The 16,959-nt window shown below is 37.2% G+C and overlaps 1 pseudogene across 1 annotated transcript in view; it reads right to left on the bottom strand.

Moving 5' to 3' along the window:
* The window catches only part of LOC308643510 (heterogeneous nuclear ribonucleoprotein H3-like), a 108,169-nt pseudogene extending 100,046 nt beyond the window's left edge, over positions 1–8,123 (bottom strand). Inside the window, exon 1 of the transcript in view lies at positions 8,025–8,123. The product of the transcript in view is annotated as a heterogeneous nuclear ribonucleoprotein H3-like (transcript). The remainder of the gene's footprint in view (positions 1–8,024) is intronic.
* Positions 8,124–16,959: the final 8,836 nt, after the last annotated feature.

Raw genomic sequence — 16,959 nt, 5'->3', positions numbered from 1 at the left:
TAACTCTATGGCAGAGCACACAGCATGCCTCTCATGCAACATGTGACATAACTCTGTGTACAAAAAATTCCTCAGAGTATCAGAGTTTGATTTTTGTTTTGTATTTTGCTTTCTGGAACACCATCCCTTCACTGGAAAATGTCTACATAATCATTGTGGTCTTAGCTCAGGTGTCATATCTGTAAAGTCTTATTCCTATAGAGCTTGTCAATTTTCTTTTGAAGAGCTATTCAATTTCATGTATGCAGCTCTCATAGCATGGGTAGTATTTCATCATACTTTGATATGCTTCTGATTTACTAATCTGTGTCCCTCAAAGACTGGAGAGTGTCTGCTTTATCTTGTTATTTATAGCATCCATCACAGTGCCTAACATTATAAAAGACTTGCTGAGTCAGTAATAGAATTAATTAATTTAGGAGCACTTAGTTCCTGTTTGTGTCCTAAGTGCCCACACATACAGATATGGGTTGAGTATAAGTATTAATCAAAAGACTCTGCCTTCAAAGTGCCTGTTAATCAATGCACAGGGTCCTCTGCCTTGTAGAACACATTGTGGTGGTTATGGTAGTTGGACAGGAAGGAACATTACTTAAGAATTTCATGTTTTAAATGGATTTGAAAATGAAGCTACCCACTTCACTAGAGGAAGAAATCTCCTGTTCAAAAGAGAATAAGATATAGAAATTCAAACTATACCTTCCATGAAATTAATGAATATCTGTAATCTTGACATGAGAGAAGGAGAGAGAGAGACAATTACAAAAAATGATCAAAGAATCACAGATATAATAGAAACATTAAGGACTGTTGTTTCAGTACTGACAACTACAGATACACACTTGTGTTCTAACCAAGTTCTACTTGTTAATCACCACAAGTAATGAAGTTGCACAAAACAGGGACACTGGAACAATCAGAAAAGAGCAAGTTCTCTTTGTATGGATTCTTGTTAAAGGGTTTAGAATGATGTTTAGTGACTTTGGAGATGGTTCAGGGAAGCTCAGCTGTTCTGGGTTTTGTTGTTGCTGTCATATAATAACATGGAGTAAGAAAAAGGAAGTGCAGCTAGAATTTTCATTGGTAGATAAATACTAGGCATTTAAGTCAGCCAGGAACTCAGGCAACTCTGTTATTTTATTTCCTAGTTATATAAGGTTTGCATTGGTTTTGTGTGGTCAATGTAACAAATTACAACAATTTTTGTGACTCAAAAAAACCAGAAATTTATCCTCTCCCAATTCTGGTAGGCACAAGTCTATTTCAGTTTTATTGAGCTGAAAATCAAGGTGTTGGAAGAACTGTGCTTCCTCAGCAGGTTCTGTGGGAGAGGTTTTTTCTATGGCAGAAAAAACCTCTGGTGGCTGCTGACATTCTCCACTGCTATTCTCAAGTCTTGACTTCTGTCTTCACAGTGTGTTTTCCTCCTACTCCTGTATCAAATTGCCTTCGATCTGTCTTTTATACAGACACATAGAATGATGGCTCATCTGGATAATCCAGAATGGTCTCCTTATCTCAATATCCTAATCTCAATCTTATTTGCAAAGATGTTTTATTCGAAATAACATTTTAAGTGACACTTATAGGTAATGGTGATTAGGATGTGGGGTCACCATTCAGCCCCCATTGGCATCCTTTATTTATATATTTATTTATTTACTTACTTGGTAATAATAACTATGTGGTAGCAAGAGAAACAAAATTGGTCAGAAAAGATGAACTCTTACAACTGCATTTATATGTATATGCAGTTGGGAAGCTCATTATATGGCACATCTCTGGAGCTGGGACAACTTTCAGAGTTGTTCTGGATCAATGAAAGCGTAGGTCTCAGTACTCTGGCAGGGACCTATCATTTGGACATTTGAAAAATGAGAAGAAGCTCTCTTAAGTCGAGGGGCAATTATTGGAGAGGGAATCAGATGCAAGATGTAAGCAGGCAGTACTCTTGACAACAGAATAAAGAGACCTCCCATCTAAAGCTGGGCAACACAGCATCCACTTTATCTACTATTTGCCACTCAAATCCCCTTGTCTCATAATTCAGCCCATCTAGAAATAGCTTCTACAGATTGAGGAAGCATGCAAGAAGAATTCTGGGGGAAAGAACTCAGTTCTCAGCATCTGCAGCTGGTCTCAAGGACCAGACAAATGCTGCTCATTGTAAATTCTCTAACCTTTAACAGGAACATCATCCAGAACAGGTGACTTAGAACATGAAGTAACCTCAGACCCTCATCCATGAGGGTTCTGAACTCCTGTTTACCATGACATCTTCGTTCTGGGGAGGTTTCACTTGTCGATTTAGTGCCTAGATTGCCAGAATGGAGGTGCTTCTTAGAATCTCCCAATGGCTTCTGGAGGACAAATATATTTTTATCCATTAATATATAATGGTACCACATCTCTTCTTGATAATTAAGATTAATTCACCAGCCAGTATGGTGATTCCCTTTCTTGTTCTTTTGGCACAAGGAACCTGAAGTGACTTATCAACAGCTATCACGTAAAGCTTAACAGAAATCTTGCTTTGTCCTATGACAGAAGCAATCCCTTCTTGGGGATCAGGACATCTCTATCCATAGCAGCAAATGTGGAAAACACAAATTCCCCCAAATAAGTATTTAGATGTGGTAAGCAAGGTCACTTCCATTCCTTGGTAACCTATTATTATTCTATGAATTGTGGTTGTAGCAACATACAAGTGTCCTCAGGGATGGAGATCTGGAACTTTGTTTCTTCTATTAACTCTATGCTTTGAGAATCCAGGAAAGGTTTGTCAAAAGAAAATGAAGAAAAGTAATATTTTTTTGTTGCAAAGGTTTGCATAGTAATGAATTGACTATTTATTTGATTTTATTTTTAAATACATTCATATTAACCATTTTCTCAAAAGCTTTGTGGGGGGTATTTATCAATATTGTCATTAGGATTTTGAAACAGAGCAGAAAAATCATTAACAATGTGTAGTCAACTATTGGTTTGTTTACTTATGTCATTGAAATGTGGTTCTTGAAATAATTGTTCCCACCCCATTTTATGAAACAATGTGTATAGGGAGAACAAAAAATGAAAAATAAAGCAAATATAAATGTAGTTAATATTAACACAGATTAATGATTGTATGGTGGAAGTGAAATATAATAGCTACTGGATTATAGGATTATATGCTAGAGTCAAGAAGGACTGTTTAAGATTCACTCCTAATTATTTACCTGTTAACTCAGTAGGCAGAATTTTAGATGTCTAAAATAATTATCTAAGTAAGTAATAAATATGGAAGTTATATGTCTGTAGGTAAAGTATGTAAGGTTTTTAAAAATATTGTAAGTTGAAATAATTCTTTAAGACTACTGATATTTTTGAGATTTAAGGGTAAAATAAAATGTTACAAATATAACTATATAAGACTCTTTTATTAAAAAAAGTCTTTTAAAATAATTTTTTCTCCATAAAAGTATTCAATAAAATATTTTTAAATTATTAAATTATTGTATATTAGGTCAGTTAATAAATGACCCTCTATCATACTGAATAAAATGAAATTACTTATAATGACATGGGCCTGCATAGCCTTTCTGGTGAGTTGACTTTGGAAATGGACTGCAAAACTATGCAAGTGTTTTCATGATTTAAAAGATTTAAAAGATTTGGGATTGACATGAACATATGATAAATTTTGGTAAATCCACTGTCATTCTGGGAATTGTGGAACAGTAATGAAAACTTCAGATTTAAAGATGTATAATTTAATAGAAGGAAAACATTCAAGTGAGTCTCCTACTCATTCCACTGTGCATAATAGTTAGCTTGCTCCTGCACTGAAACAAGAGTGTTCAGGGAACCATGTAATATCCCATGTATTCCTGTAATTTTTGGAATACATTATATTGTCACAATGTAATACAGTTGAATTTGTAGATGTGACTTTCTTGGTTTTACTTATTCAAACAACATTTAAGATTCTTATCCTTTACAATATTTCAACCTACTGTCCTTTTGATTTGGAATGATTTTTCTGTGTTAAATGGTTTCAACTCAGTGTAATGTAATTTATGAATCAAGAGAATAAAGTAAAAAAATGATCACTGCAAATTCTATAAAATTATATATTGTAGGTACAAAATTTAGGGTTTTTTGTTTTGTTTTGTTTTTGTGTGTATGTATGTGTAGTTCTGGGAATTGAACCCAGGGCATGGTACAGGATAGGCATGTATCTACCAGCCCAAAGCAAGCTACACTACCAGCCCCCAAATTGAGTCACTTTTATATGGATACTGTCTCTAAGTTGAATCAACAAAACAAAAATTAGATAATAGGATAAGAACTTACGGCAATATAAATCAATCTTAGACTTCAATAGAGGAGTTACATGCAAGGGATTTGAATATGTTATTTTGACAGAATTTTATCCTTGGTGCATTAGTCATAAATGTCTTTGGTTAGATGTAACAATAGAAGTAGTTCAGCAATATGTTCATATAGCACTTGTTTTATTAGTACCTCGTTAAATATCCAAATTGCCATCTTAAACAGTATATTCACAGGTTATAATTTACAGTTTTGATGACAATATGAGATTATGTATTCATATCAGCCTTTCAGAAACAGAACATTTCTTGGAGAAGTGCAAGGATATGAAGTACCTATTAGTTTTTTTTTTAAACATCAGAGAAGATTTTTCTTTATTTTCCTCAGGTACTCAAATGTCCTTACCCTTGCCATGCTTCCAATTTTCTTTGCATGCCAAGAAGGCTATAGTCAAGCTTTTTATCACTCTGATCTGTATCTTGAGTTCCTGTTTTTTTTTTAAATCCTTGAAATCAAAATGTCACAATGAGATTGGTTAAAATTACAGGGTTCTTTATTTTAAGGCAACTAATTTTCATCAAAGCTTTCTGCAAGTTTTTAAAAACTTCTTCTAGTTTCTGTACTGAAACATAATGGAAACCTTGCCTTTTATACGTACATATCTCAAATTAACCTATATTGTACTTGTGTGAAAAAATTATTACTTTTCATGGTCTTTTTACACTTTTCACTTTCTTAATTTTTAAAAAAATATTTGGGAAGTGTCTTTTTTTAGTTTCAATAGAGTGAATATTTTCTTCCATTCAAAGAGTTGCCTTGATGTACATGTGCTTTGAAGTACAAAAATTTTTGATTTTTGACAGTTTAATTTACCATTTTCCTTTTGCTTTTGTTGCTTGTCATTTTTGTGTCATGTCTAAGAATGACATATCATTGCTGAACTAAAAGTCATGAAAATATATTCTGCTTTCTTCCATGAGTTTCTATAATTTTACTACTTACTGTTTAGTCTCTGGTCCAACTTTGCATATGGATACAGGTGTGCACCACTGCACAAGGCAACTGTTGACTTTTAGTTGTGCCAGGCATATGTTTCTCAAGGTGAAACCTGATTACCTAAGCCAAGAAAAGGTATTACCTTTTAATACATGATTCATTAAAGCCAGGGTAACCCTTTGTTGTCAATAGAAATAACTGGTTTTTCTATATATAAAAATAATAAAGATTTACTTCATCAAATATATAATGCTGAGAAAAAATAATCTCATAAAGTCAGTCTTCAGGGAGCTGGCCTGGTACCTAATTATGGTCAAATGAATAATTTTGGAATAAGTAATAGAAAATATATTTTAAAAAAGTAATATACAAATGAATTTATTGATTGAAAAAATGGTAATAAACATATTAGAAGCAGCAGATAAAAGACAGGGCTAAGTTTCTATGCTAAAGAGAAATTATATCATTGTATGACTAGTACTTGAATAAATTTCAAGCAAATTTTAGCAATAAATTTGTGTAGATATGACACAAATTTTGTGAGGTTGGCTTATTTTTTTTTAAATTAATACATAACAATGGTATACATTTATGGGGTACCATGTGATATTTTAATGCATGCATAAATTGTGTAGTGTTCAAATCAGAGTGAACACATTTATATCTTCAATATGCATCATTCCTTTGTGGTGAAAACATTCAAAAAATTTTAAGACAAAATATAGAGTACACTATCATTACCTCTAGTCACTATATGTGCAAGAGAATACAGAACTTCTTTCTCCTATCTATATCTTAGCTTACTATATTCAAGTAGAACAGATTAGCTTTCCAAAAGTAATTATGTTTTTGTCAGAAATAAAACTTATTTTGGGAAATAAGTATTTCCCAATTTTATAAGTATGTCCTCATATTTATTAGGTGTTACACAATGTAAGTGTTCCCCCAAATTTACATTTTGCAGTCTTAGCTTCCAATGTGTTATTAAAAGGTAGAGTCCTGGGAGGTAATTAAGTCATGAAGGTTGAGCCCTCAGGTATGGTACTAATGCTCTCATAAGAGACCACAGACAGCTCATCAATTCTTTTTCTGCCATTTAAGGGTTATAAGCAGAGGGTGCTAAACAGAATCCAACCATGCTGGCACCTTCATTTCAGATTTCCAACCTCCAGAACCTTGTAAATAAATTTCTTTTGTTTTATAGATAAATAGTCTATAGTATTTTACTATAGGAACCAAACTAATATATTCAGCAAGTATAAAATATCAAAGGGCTCCACTTATTTCTGATGACATCATAGTGAAAGGGTTGAGTTCACTTAGAATTCTTTTACAGAACTTTTTGGAATATTGATCAAAGTAACCACTCAATAAGAATATACCGAATCTCAAGAATTTCTCAATAAAAGCTGGGGAGTTTTCAGACAGGGATAGAGTTGAGGACTAGAAACATGAAAATATTTGAGAGAAGTAAACATTATAATCCAGTCTGAGTGTTGAGTGAGATCAGTCAAACCAAGGACAAGTGAATTCTAAGTAAAGATAAGCTAGTCAAGGTCTATACTGGATCACAAAGAATCTTGAAGAATGACTCAGATTCATAGATTAGGGAGAAGAAAAACTGTTAAACTAGGAGACTGAAGGACAAAAGCACGGTATGGATGTGTGGATTATAAAAGACATGTACTTGAAGTAGCCAAGGCTCTGGAGATTTGACTGAAAGGCCAGATTGGGGTAAATCTTGGGACCACCTCCTCATAGAGGCAGGGCCATCTTTTTCCACGTTGTGTGTGAAAACAGCATTGGGCTCAAAACTCACACACACGCACAAAAAGTGTTTTAGAGAGTTTAGTTATTAACCAATATTAACCAATATTACTATTGGTTAAAATCATAACACAGAAACAATAGCAGCCTTTGACCTTTCATTCAAAATACATATTTAAGCAAATAAAAACTAATTATGTTGTTATATGTGAAACATTATTACTAAAACTGTTAATAAACTTCCATAAGTTATAAACTAAGACAGAACTCAATAAAAACTTTCTGGCTCGTGATTTTGTCCAAATTATATAGGATGAAAATGCTTTACATATATTATAAATAATGCCTCTGGATAGATGTATGTTTGATTGTTTGTTGTTGTTGTTGTAGTTGTTTTCTCTCATGAATGTTAACGCAAATTCCCTTAATGGACTTTGTATACTGTAGCCTCTGAATTTAAGAGCAAGTAGAAAGGGAAAAAGAAAACTAAAGACAGTTAAAAATCAGTTTACCTTTTCACTTATATTCGTAGTAAAGAAAACAGTATTACTTCCCGGAATCACAGGCAGCTTGACGCCAAGGGGCAAATCCAGTAGCTGAGAGGCTCCCACCCCTGGAAACTGGGTCTTGTGTACACCCTGTCAGGCACAATTGGACACTTTAGTTGTTCTTCTTTTCCGTGGGTGAACCCCTTTGGTTCAGGCCAGTCTCCTCCCACTCCCACTAAAGAAGCCCTGGCCTCTCATTCCGGGTTGCAGGGGTGCGCGCACCTGATGCCCGTGAAGCCCTCCAGCCTCGCGGGGGCCCCTGCTCCAGCTCCGCGGGTGCGCGCCAAGGGGGCGCAGGGCTGGACCGTTACACTAAGGCCAGGCCCTGTGTGGCTAGGCCCTCCCCAGCAGGCCTGAGACCCAGCAGAGAACAAAGACCCCGGGCTTGTGGCCACTCACGTCTCCGCACTGCTGACTGTCCGCGGTCACGCTGCTGGAGCCGGTCTTGGTGGCGGCGACATTGGCAGCCTTGGAGCAGGCTCTGAGGTACAGCTCCATAGCCGGCTAGGCCCCGGTCCTCCCCCGCCGCCCTCCGGGCTCGCTTTCCTGAGCAGCGCTTCTCCGTCGTCCCTCTGTGGCGACCCGACGGGCAATGGCCAGTGCCCTGGGTCTCGAGGCCCCACCCGCCGCGGACGAGCGCAGCGGCCTCGCGGGCGGTGGCGGCTCACGCAGGGGCCAGAACCCTCCGGTTGGGAGGACCGGTGCTCAGGCCTGGTCCCAGAGACCGACTGCAGTCCAGATCCCCTCAGAAGATCCAAACCCACAAAGCTTGGTTGCGGGGTGGCTGGTTAAGGTCTCCTGAGCGCGTCGAAGAGGGGTTCTGGCTTTCCACACCTGCCACATACACACATTGGCACCAGCCGCCACCAGGCTCTGAGGGCTTCTTTCTACGCGAGGTCCCCAGGGTGTTTCAGTTTCCACTGGCCTCCTCCCTCCTCTGGCCTTGATCTTTCCTTGCTGGCTGTCTTCTCTTACTTTTAGGACTGTCTTGCTTTATCCTGTTTCCCTCTTTCTGTTTTTCTTAACCACCCAGTCAAATTTCGTAAAGTTCCCGCCTCTTTTGCTCCACCCACCGAGGTAGCCACACCCTAGAATAGTGTGTGACATAATGGCTCCTGACTTTAAGCCGCATCATGAAGCTGGGGCAGATACTATTTGAACTCAGAAGCTAGGACTTGGCTTCAGAGATTCGTTGACCCACAACGGTTCCCCTTTATTTCTGGGCCCCTAGAAATACTGTGCTAAACACCTTTCAAACATTTCATACTTAACAACAGCCTTGCCAATAGTTATCCGCTTTTTTTTTTTTTTCAAATATTGAGAAAGGATGATGATCACTATTAAATCATGGCTCCAGAGGCTGTTTTCTTAATCAGTATAACCTTACTTTTGCTCTCTTTTAATTTCACTTGTATGAATAGGATTCAGTTTGAAATCTGAGCAATATAGTCTATTGCCAGCTCTCTATGTGGATGTTCCACAATCAACTCATTCAATATACTGAAATTGCAAAACACACACACACACACATATACACACACCCAACACACGCACACACAGACACCCTTCACCAGTATAAAACGAAGGGCTCATTCTTGCATTTTTCATCTAATTGAAGATACTTATGGATACTTCCTTTTCCCTTGTACCCATGTACGGTGGACACTTAAATCTTGATTGTCCTTAAAATTAATTTGTCCCTTCTTATCTATCACTTCACTACTCTCCCAGTTAAGCAACTTATCACTTTTTGTTTATGTTATTGCTGTGACCTTACAACAGAACTTTTTACCCCACTGGTTCACCTTTTATCTAACCGTTCTTTGATGGCAAACTGACCATTTCTCTTGCATTAAAACTCCATTTACATTAAGGAAGACTAAAAGCATGTGACAGCCTCTATTACTTAATCTGTGTTTTAGTTTCTTATTACTGATCTAATAAATTACCACAAATTCATTGGCTTAAAATACCAGAATTATCATCTTATAGTAATGAAGGAAAGTAGTCAAAAATGAGTCTAACGAGACTTAAACCAAGTGTTAGAACTGCCATTATACACAGAGTGTAAATGGGTGCGTTCTTTTTCTTGGGAAAACACAAAAGAATGAAATCCATGGACACAAGGGTGAGAGCAAATCATTAGGATTTATTAGAGTAATAGCAGAGGCTCCCCAAAAGGAGAGACCCCAAGAGGGCGGGGGGTATCTGTTGTCTAGGGGATTTTACGGGCACCATCTGTCCCTGTAGTTGACTGGTGGTATGATAGGATTCAAAAAGGGACTAGTCAACTCTATTTTTCTTCAACAAATCTGGGGAAAGCAGTTTTCAAGCCATTATTAACGTAAGGGGGGTTGTGGTGCTGAGGGCTTGTTGGCACAAGGGGAAATGCTTTAGAGAAGATTTTGTGCTTGGTTCTCGGTAAGGTAGGGGTAACTAAGGAAGAGCTATTGTAGTTGAAGCCCTCAGAGGCAGTGACAGGATGTTCTCCAGGCCTGATGTCTCCTTCTAGGACAATATGGTCTCACTCCCTCTTTTCCTTCTCCCAGTTCGTTATTTTATCTGCCTATGGGTGGTCTATCTTCCTGCTTCATTGTCTCACCATGTTCCTTTTTGAGGTCTGAGGCACAATCTGTGTCCTTACATTTTCCGGCTTCTACAAGTTTCCCCACCTTCCCACTTCAAATCCAGCAGTATAGCCCATTCAAATCTTCTGATTCAGATCTCTGCCTTACTCTTCTGCAATTAATAAATTGTTGTGAATATAATGGGTCCATCTAGATGACCCAGGAAAATGTATTTTTTAATTGAGTGCAACTAATTTAGCAATTTTAATTCCATCAGCAATATTTTTTAAATTCTTTTTTTATATTTATTTTTTAGTTGGACACAATATCTTTATTTTTATGTGGTTCTGCGGATCGAACCCAGGCCTCACAAATGCTAGGCGAGTGCTCTACCGTTGAGCCACAACCCCAGCCCCCATCAGCAATATTAATTCCCCCTTGCCATAAAGCAATGTTTTCACAAATGTTGGAAATTAGGATGCAGAAGTCTTTTGGGTACTATTATACTGCTTACTGTAGACCTTCCTTCCCTATCTATACACAACATTCCTGTGCCATCTCTCAAAATTGAACCTCAGATGATACAGGACTGTCTGTAGTTAGTTCTCTACATGGAGCCTGCTGATTCATAAATCTGTGTTTGCCCACACTGTCTCTGTCTTTGTTTTTTCACTTCATTGCTTAGCGAATTTCAATCAGCTTTTAAGGCAGCCTCTGTCATCATCTGTGGGAAGTCATCCCAAAATTCTAGTCTTTTAACAAATTCAGTTTTTCTATCATGCCCTCCATCTTAGCATTTTCACATTACATCAGAAATATGTGTTGACCCACCAGTCTTGTTCTAGAATGTAAACTCCTTGAGAGCAGGGACTGGCTGATACACTCTGCTTGCAAGGGTGATTCACTATGCTGGCTGATACTCTATTCTAGTGCCTAGAAAGTACTTGTGAGTATTTTATTGTAGTCCTAACCTATAGATGGGAACCAGTGAATAGTTTTAACAAATGCTCATTCTCAAAGAACACTCTGGCCGCAATATGGAAGGTGGGTTTATGGAATTGTGACAGAAGACATAGGATACTTCAGAATTTGTAGTCACATACAGAATTATGCTAGAGACAGTTAGTAGGCTAAGCTGTCAAAATGTTGGGCTCTTCTTTATTTCAGCTACTTTGAAAAGAACAGAGTTTCAGGGAATGGTTGTTTTGGGAGGCTGACAAGGTGGAAAAAAGGATGGGAGGATGAGAATTCTGGGTCCCAGAGAGAATGGATAAGCCAGAAAGTCAATGAATTCACGCACACACACAAAATCCACATTAAACAGGTGAGCTCTATTTTTAAGGAAAGTAGTTGGAAAAGAAGAGATCAAGATGCTTGAAGCCTATGCTACTTATATGTAAAGGGGAATCTGCTGTTTTCTTAGAGATGTTAAAGGAGAGTGTGACTGAGATTTGTGAACTTTATGGTGTTTTCAGAGTTTGTTTATTGGTCTTTGCTTTATAATAAATCAGTGACAAAATTTAGTGCCTTTAAACAATGATCGGTTATCTCTCACAGTTCTCCAAGTGAGTTGGCAGTCTTAGGTTTTGGCTGGGTTAGCTAGAGCAGGGTATTCTGGGAATGCCTTAGCCACATAACTGGGCCCTCATAAGGCTGGAAGGTTCACATGGTTGGACTTCTACACATGTTTGTTTTAACCCCCTGATAAGATGGGCCAGGCTTTTTTCACATGGCAATTTAAGGTTTTCCTTAACTTGAGGGTAAGTTACAGAGTCAGCCTGGACAGGAACTGCTCAAGGGCACAGATAAAATAAGGCTTATCCTTGGGGGTCACCATTGCAAAAATTCAATCATTCTCTTATCCTTATAGTTAATGTCCCTCCATATTTAAAACAAACAACCCTCCTAAGACTACCAAAAGTCTCATTCATTATCTTTATCAGGCTTAAAATTTAGTAATGTAGTAATCTACAGTTGCATCTAGTGGCAGCATCTTGGATACTACCTGTAATTATTTGAAGACCTAGACTATAAACCAACATGCATTAATAATCTATAGAAGAGTAATTTCCCCAAAACTTGACACCCAAAATAATAATTTCTCATTGTATCTAATGTATCTCTTGTTCAGGGATTCAGTAGAGGCACAGAGGAAACTGCTTATCTCTGCTCTATGATAGAAGACATGAAGGCCAAAAGGAAAAACAGCTCCTTCTAAGGTTACCAAGAAACACAATGCTGCTTTTTTTTTTTTAAGTTCCCATATAAGGGTTAATGTATTCAAATGTTGAACACATGAAATATTACATAGCTGTTAAAATCATTGGGACAGATTAGTATATGCTTCAGGGAAATGTCACTGTGACATGATATTGATTAAAAGAAGTGAGTTTAAGAACTTTTTTTCATATATATATATATATATATATATATATATATATATATATATATATATAATTCTGCCGCAGTCTGGCTGGGCACAATTCAGGAGCCACTTGTCAAAAGAAACTAACTTTATTTTTAGAACTACAAACGCCAAACAAAACAGCTCCTCAGGAAAAAACCCTCAGAGCCCAACTGCCACCACCGGCTTCCCACAAGCCTCTCACCCCCACACAAACCTCACCACCTCCCACAATCCTCCTGCTCTTGAGGCTGATTGTCTGGGTCGCGTGGGCGGAGCCAAAGAAGTCCCCTAATGAGCAGCTCCGTGGAGGAGCCAATCAGCTAGATGTTGCTGGGGTCACTGTGAGCCAATCATCAGCTGGCAGTCTGAAGGGCAGGGAAACAGCCCAATGAACATCACCGCAGAGGAGCCAATCAGCTAGATGTTGCTGGGGCCGCTGTGAACCAATCATCAGCTGGTAGTCTGAAGGGCGGGGAAAGGGCCCAATGAACATCACCGCAGAGGAGCCAATCAGCTAGATGTTGCTGGGGCCGCTGTGACCCAATCATCAGCCGGCAGCTGGAAGTTTGCTGGGGCCCCTTTGGCTGTGGCTCTCAACATAATTCCATGTGTATTTTTTCTTTTTTTCTCATTTTTTTTGGTTGTTCAAAACATTACAAAGCTCTTGACATATCATATTTCATACATTAGATTCAAGTGGGTTATGAACTCCCATTTTTACCCCAAATACAGATTGCAGAATCACATTGGTTACACATCCACATTTTTACATAATGCCATATTAGTGACTGTTGTATTCTGCTACCTTTCCTATCTTCAACTATCCCCCCTCCCCTCCCCTCCCATCTTCTTTCTCTACCCCATCTACTGTAATTCATTTCTCTCCTTGTTTATTTTCCCATTCCCCTCACAACCTCTTATATGTAATTTTGTATAACAATGAGGGTCTCCTTCCATTTCCATGCAATATCCCTTTTCTCTCCCTTTCCCTCCCACCTCATGTCTCTGTTTAATGTTAATCTTTTCCTCCTACTCTTCGTCCCTGCTCTGTTCTTAGTTGTTCTCATTATATCAAAGAAGACATTTGGCATTTGTTTTTTAGGGATTGGCTAGCTTCACTTAGCATAATCTGCTCTAGTGCCATCCATTTCCCTGCAAATTCCATGATTTTGTCATTTTTTAGTGCTGCGTAATACTCCATGGTATATAAATGACACATTTTTTTTTATCCATTCATCTATTGAAGGGCATCTGGGTTGGTTCCACAGTCTAGCTATTGTGAATTGTGCTGCTATGAACATTGATGTGGTAGTATCCCTGTAGTATGCTCTTTTAAGGTCTTCAGGGAATAGTCCAAGAAGGGCAATAGCTGGGTCAAATGGTGGTTCCATTCCCAGCTTTCCCAGGAATCTCCATACTGCTTTCGAAATTGGCCACACCAATTTGCAGTCCCACCAGCAATGTACAAGAGTACCCTTTTCCCCACATCCTCGCCAGCACTACAGTTTTTATTGAAATAATAACTCTCCATAATTTACTAATAAGCAGATATTTCCCCACTGATTTGTACACCTGTTACATACCATATTCTGATATGCATATATATATTTTTTCTAAATTCTTTCTTTTTTGTCACTGTTTCATTAGTACTCTAGTCTTAAGATCTATTACCAACTAGATTTCTAATACCTTCTTTACTATTGCAAATGTTATCTTTTAAAAATTCTATTTCTGTATTGGTTGTTGTCTGTATAAAGGAACACTGTAGGTTTCATTGGTTGCTGTTTGTATAAAGGAACACTGTAAGTATTCTCTTGTCTAGCAATCTTATATCTAGTAAACTATACTCTAAATTCTGCTATAAATTCTATGAATTTTTTTGTTAATTAATTTATTTTAATTAGGTACATGTGACAGCAGAATGTAGTTTCATTCATTGTACACAGTTGTAGCACAACTTTTCATTTCTCTAGTTGCACATGATGTAGCGTCACACTGTATGTGCAGTTATACAGGTACCTAGAGTAATGATGTCCATCTCATTCCACCATCTTTCCTGGCCCCATGCCTCCTCTCCATCCTTCCTCCCACTTTGTCCAATCAAAGTTCCTCCATTTTTCCCATGCTCTGCCCCCTTATGGAGCAGCATCCACTTATCAGAGAGAACATTTGGCCTTTGGTTTTGGGGGATTGCCTTACTTCACTTAGCATGATATTCTCCAATTCCATTCCATTTTCCTGCAAATTCCATAATTTTATTCTCTTTTAATGCCAAGTAATATTCCATCATGTATATATACCACAGTTTCTTTATTCATTCATCTATTGAAGGACATTTAGGTTGCTTCCATAGTTTATCTATTGTGAATTGAGCTACTATGAACATTGATGTGACTGCATTACTATAGTGTGCTCTTTTTAAGTCCTTTGTGTATAAAATGAGGAGTGGGATAGCTGGGTCAAATGGTGGTTCCATTCTAAGTTTTCTAAGGAGTCTCCATAATGCTTTCCAGATTGGCTGCACCAATTTGCAGTCCCACTAGCAATGTATAAGTGTGCCTTTTCCTTCAAATTCACACAAACATTTATTGTTGTCTATATTCTTGATAACTGCCATTCTGACTGGAGTGAGATGAAATCTTAGAGTAGTTTTGATTTGCATTTCTCTAATTACTAAGATGTTGAACATGTTTTCATATATTTGTTGATTGAAAGTATATCTTCTTCTGTTCAGCTTCTTAGCCCATTTATGGATTAGTTTTCTTTTTTTTTTTTTTTTGGTGTTAAAGTTTTTGAGTTCTTTATATATGCTGGAGATTAGTGCTCTGTCTGACGTGCGTTTGACAAAAATTTGCTCCCAAAATATAGGTTCTCTGTTCAACTCATAATTGGTTTCTTTTGCTGACAAGAAGCTTTTTAGTTTGAGTCCATCCCATTTATTAATTCTTGACTTTATTTCTTGTGCTTTAGGAGTCTTGTTAAGGAAATCAGGGCCTAATCCGACATGATGAAGATTTGGGCCTACTTTTTCCTCTATTAGGTGCAGGATCTATGGACTAATTCCTAGGTCCTTGTGCATGCTGAGACATAGGGGTTTATTTTAATTTTGCTACATATGGATTTCCAGATTTCCCAGCACCATTTGTTGAAGAAGCTATCTTTTTTCCAATGTATGTTTTTGGTGCCTTTGTTTAGTATGAGATAACTATATTTATGTGGGTTTGTCTCTGTGTCTTCTATTCTGTACCTTTGGTCTACATGTCTATTTTGGTGCCAGTATCAAGCTGTTTTTGTTACTATAGCTCTGTAGTATAGTTAAAGGTCTGGTATTGTGCTGCCTCCTGCTTCACTCTTCTTGCTAAGGATTTCTTTGTCTATTCTGGTTCTATTATTTTTTTCCAAATGAATTTCATGACTGCTTTTTCTATTTCTATAAGGAATGATGATAGGATCTGAATCAGAATTGCATTGAATCTATATAGCGCTTTGGGTAGTATGGCCATTTTGACAATATTAATTTTGGCTATCTAGGATCATGGTAGGTATTTCCATCTTCTAAAGTGTTCTTCAATTTCTTTCTTTAGTGTTCTGTAGTTTTCATTGTAGAGATCTTTCACCTCTTTTGTTGACTCCCAAGTATTTTACTTTATTTTTTTTTTTGAGGCTATTGTGAATAAGGTAGTTTTCGTAATTTCTCTTTAAGATGATTCATCACTGATGCATAGAAATGAATTTGATTTATGGGTATTGATTTGACATTCTGCTACTTTGCTGGATTCATTAATTAATTCTAGACGTTTTCTGGTGGAATTTTTCTGATCCTCTAAATATAGAATTATGTCATCACCAAATGATGATAGTTTGAGTTCTTCCTTTCCTATTTGTAGCCCTTTAATTTATTTTGTCTGTCTAATTGCTCTGGCTAGAGTTTCAAGCACTATGTTGAATAGAAGTGGTGAAAGAAAGTATCCCTATTATGTTCCAGTTTTTAGATGGAACAAGATAGATGCTTTCAATATTTCTTCATTTAGAATATTGTTTGCCTTGGGTTTAGCATAGATAGCTTTTACAATGTTGAAGTATGTTCCTATAAAGCTCTAATTTTTTTCTAGTGCTTTGAACACGAAAGGGTGCTGTATTTTGTCAAATGCTTTTTCTGCATTAATTGGTATAATCATGTGATTCTTTTCTTTTATGTCTATTGCTGTGCTGAATTATATTTATTGATTTCCTTATGTTGAACCAATCTTGCATTTCTGGAGTGAACTCCACTTGATCATGGTGCTAGTTTTTAAATATGTTATTCTATGTGATTTTCCAGAATTTTATTGATAATTCTCTCATCAATGTTCATCAGGGA

Source organism: Spermophilus citellus (assembly GCF_964194105.1).
Source record: "Spermophilus citellus genome assembly, chromosome: 1".
NCBI lineage: Eukaryota > Metazoa > Chordata > Mammalia > Rodentia > Sciuridae > Spermophilus > Spermophilus citellus.
Note: the sequence above shows the minus strand (reverse complement) of the source record. Positions and strands in the feature narration are given on the sequence as shown.